Source organism: Chiloscyllium plagiosum, chromosome 51, assembly GCF_004010195.1.
Source record: "Chiloscyllium plagiosum isolate BGI_BamShark_2017 chromosome 51, ASM401019v2, whole genome shotgun sequence".
Classification (NCBI taxonomy): Eukaryota; Metazoa; Chordata; class Chondrichthyes; order Orectolobiformes; family Hemiscylliidae; genus Chiloscyllium; species Chiloscyllium plagiosum.
In genome coordinates, this window is record NC_057760.1 from 3102773 (window position 1) to 3107332 (window position 4560).

Consider the following 4560-nt stretch of genomic DNA (forward strand, 5'->3'; position numbering starts at 1 on the left):
AAGCATTAACGTTAAGCAGGTTGTAACACAGAAGCCAATTCACCATTCAGAAGGGCTTTGGGTTTCTGGCCATCACCCATCTGATCAAGGTAGCCAGATCAGCATAGGTTTTATTGGTCGATGGAATTAACAAGCTCTCCAGCAAGAATTCATTGTCCTGCTGGAGAGATCTAAGGACATGCCTCAGATGGCAGAACTCGAAACTGGTCAGCCTTTTCTCCTTCCTATCATAGCTTGCCCAGGTCTTACTAGTGTACATGGAAGAAACTGGTCTGGTAAACTCGCAGTTTAATGTTCTCAGTCAGGTTGCTGTTCCACATTCTCACTCAACTTGGATGTAACAGTGGCAGATTTTGAAAAGCAAAGTGCTAATGTTGGTATTATTTGAGATATTGTTGGTGACTGTGGAGCCTAGACATGTGGAAGTATAAAGAACCCCCAGCATCACATAACACTGCAAATTTTTGCTATAAATTCTGTGTTACGATCGAGCCCTCCACTATCACCTGATGAAGGAGCGTCGCTCCGAAAGCTAGTGTGCTTCCAATTAAACCTGTTGGACTATAACCTGGTGTTGTATGATTTTTAACTTTGTACACCCCAGTCCAACACCGGCATCTCCAAATCATAACTATTGTCAATGCTGATTGTGATACACGCAATTCTGGACCATGACATTTGTCTTCCAGATGCTGATGGTCAAACCAAATTCTGCACAGATTCATTTGCTGCTTAAGATGTTCCTTGGAATGTACTACTATTACAACAAGATTAGGGACCAGCAATCCTCTGATTAAAACTTTTCACACTTTTGGCTTGGATCTTAGGTAGGCAAGACTAAACAGCTTTCTGAAGTCCTGGTAATGGAAGGAGAGAGATGAACTAAGGGCATATTGATAGTGGCAAAAAGATGGATATGCCAGAATGTTGGTAGCAGAACATTAATTTGTTTTACCCCATGTTGGATCTCAAAGAGGTCTTATTGTTGCCTCATCATAGGTGATCTTACATATCACCGTATCATTTCACACGGATTTGATTAGCAGGCAGCCTATTTATTGAACTGCTTCAATAGATTGTCTCAGTTCAACTGCCTTGGTGAGGTTGGCGAAGGCAGTATATACTGTTCTCCTTTATTTATAACATTTCTCTTGTAGTTGCTGGACTGAGAAGATCATGTTGATTGTTGATCTTGCAGATCTAAATGACAGTGAAACTTGGGTGAGAGCTGTTCAGCCTGGATCTATAGTCTGACAAAGGCAATATGGGTTAAGCTCCAGGTATTAATGCTTAACTGGCAGAATTCATCAAGCATGGGAAATCTGCATTTCTGCAGGGATTTGTCTACCTCTGCTGAAAGATGGTGCAATCCTTCAGGATATGCATGATACAAAGATTGTATCTCTGCACAAGAATGAAATCAAACCAGCAAATCTGAAAACAAGTCTGAGCCATTTTCCTGCTGAGCACTGTGGAAAAGGTCATGATGTGGAGGTGCCAGTGCTGGACTGGGGTGGACAAAGTTAAAAATCACACAACACCAGGTTATAGTCCAACAGGTTTAATTGGAAGCATTAGCTTTTGGAGCACTGCTCCTTCCTCAGGCGGTTGTGGAGAAGGTATTTGCCTATGTTACTTTAATGACGAGTTAATGCTCATTCTTGTAAAAGGATAGCGTCTGAACTCTGTCTCTCTCTCCTCTACACATTCCTTGGTGGGCGTAACTCTTTTGGGAGCTGATAACTACACAATGGACCATATGACCTCCTCATATAATGGAGAATTCTATGATTTTATCACCACTCTCACTTCCATTCGATCACCACATCCAACCTTTAAATTCTGACACCTAACTCATCATCTCCTTGACCCTTTCTCTATCATCCTCATCATCACACATAACCCTTGAATTCAAACATTTCTTTTGACATGATGTTTTGAAGGAAACCATTATGGAAAAGATATTCCAAAAACAAGTGGAGAGTGTCAGGTTGTGGAAGCCTGGGATGGGGCAGGACCTGTGGAAGCTCACAGAGTGTGACTAGGAGTCCTCCATAGTCAGAAAGAGTTAAGGTGACAAATGGATCAAGTACCTCAACTACTTTTTCATTATCTTTTAGGAGGTGGGTGTTGCTGGCGAGACAGTATTCATTGCCCATCCATAGTTGCCCTCAAGAAGGTAGTGGTGAACTCCCTTCTTGAATTGCTGCCGTCCATGTGCTATTATTGCAAGTAATACAATGTTCAGTAGATCTTCCTGATTTCCAAGGTCATGCCTCTCATTGGATTTGTTCCTGATAACAGCTCTCACTGGGATTGGTCTCTGGTGACAGTGACTCTCACTGGGATTGGTCTCTGGTGATGGTGACTATCACTGGGATTGGTCTCTGGTGACAGTGACTCTCACTGAGATTGGTCACTGGTGATAGTGACTCTCACTGGGATTGGTCACTGGTGATAGTGACTCTCAATGGGATTGGTCTCTGGTGATAGTGACTCTCACTGGGATTAGTCTCTGGTGATAGTGACTCTCACTGGGATTGGTCGCTGGTGACAGTGACTCTCACTGGGATTGGTCTCTGGTGATAGTTACTCTCAATGGAATTGGTCTCTGGTGATAGTGACTCTCACTGGGATTGGTCGCTGATGACAGTGACTCTCACTGGGATTGGTCGCTGGTGATAGTGACTCTCAATGGGATTGGTCTCTGGTGACAGTGACTGTCAATGGGATTGGTCTCTGGTGATACTGACTCTCACTGAGATTGGTCTCTGGTGACAGTGACTGTCACTGGGATTGGTCTCTGGTGACAGTGACTCTCAATGGGATTGGTCTCTGGTGATAGTGACTCTCACTGGGATTGGTCGCTGGTGATAGTGACTCTCACTGAGTTTGGTCACTGGTGATAGTGACTCTCACTGAGATTGGTCGCTGGTGATAGTGGATCTCAGTGAGATTGGTCACTGGTGATAGTGAGTCTCAATGGGATTGGTCTCTGGTGATAATGACTCTCACTGGGATTAGTCTCTGGTGATAGTGACTCTCACTGGGATTGGTCGCTGGTGACAGTGACTCTCACTGGGATTGGTCTCTGGTGATAGTGACTCTCAATGGAATTGGTCTCTGGTGATAGTGACTCTCACTGAGATTGGTCGCTGGTGACAGTGACTCTCAATGGGATTGGTCTCTGGTGATAGTGACTCTCACTGGGATTGGTGTCTGGTGACAGTGACTGTCACTGGGATTGGTCTCTGGTGANNNAGTGACTCTCACTGAGATTGGTCTCTGGTGATAGTGACTCTCACGGAGATTGGTCTCTGGTGATAGTGACTCTCACTGGGATTGGTCTTTGGTGATAGTGACTCTCACTGGGATTGGTCTCTGGTGACAGTGACTGTCACTGGGATTGGTCTCTGGTGATAGTGACTCTCAATGGGATTGAGCTCTGGTGATAGTGACTCTCAATGGGATTGGTCTCTGGTGATAGTGACTGTCAATGGGATTGGTCTCTGGTGATAGTGACTCTCACTGAGATTGGTCTCTGGTGATAGTGACTCTCAATGGGATTGGTCTGTGGTGACTGACTCTCACTGGGATTGGTCTCTGGTGACAGTGACTCTCAATGGGATTGGTCTCTGGTGACAGTGACTGTCAATGGGATTGGTCTCTGGTGATAGTGACTCTCACGGAGATTGGTCTCTGGTGATAGTGACTCTCAATGGGATTGGTCTCTGGTGACAGTGACTCTCACTGGGATTGGTCTCTGGTGACAGTGACTCTCAATGGGATTGGTCTCTGGTGACAGTGACTGTCACTGGGATTGGTCTCTGGTGATAGTGACTGTCACTGGGATTGGTCTCTGATGATAGTAACTCTCAACGGGTTTGATTCCCAGTGTATAAGTTGTCTCTACCTATCAAAGTCGACTTGGTAACTAATCTGCATCTTCCTCCCATGTCCCATATAAATGATGGCTTTCTGTTTAATGTATATTCTTGTGAAGTGTTCTCTTGAGTGTAAGGCAAAAAGATTTGACACAATGTGATTATTTTGAGAAATACACAAATTTCTTTCAAACTAGATTACTGTTCGAAGGTCGCATTTAAAGCCACTTGTTTTGTGGCTGTGAGGATTGTTCAGCCATTTGCCACATTTACAATAATAAATGAAGCTCACTGACATCTCAGCAAAATACCTGGATGGTCAATGTACAGACTTGTACATACGAATGATTAATTCCAATCTCTGTATGTAATGAAATGGAATGTATATGTATGTATGGCATGACCAATTGTATAGATATCATAATAACTTTATGAATAAAGTATATTTTTGAAATTTAAAAAAATGAAGCTGACTGCTACGCAATATCTGAGCTGGGTAGCCCCAATGTGTCTTGGCACCAGCCAAGCAGGACTAGACAACAGTATGTATGTATCTCCAAGCTCAATCTACTGACCTGGCTGGTTTACCAATTTACATATAGTTTAGGTAATCTGACCTCATTGTTTTATAAATGTAACCTTTTTAGAGGATCAATTTGATTTGGTACCAGAGTTG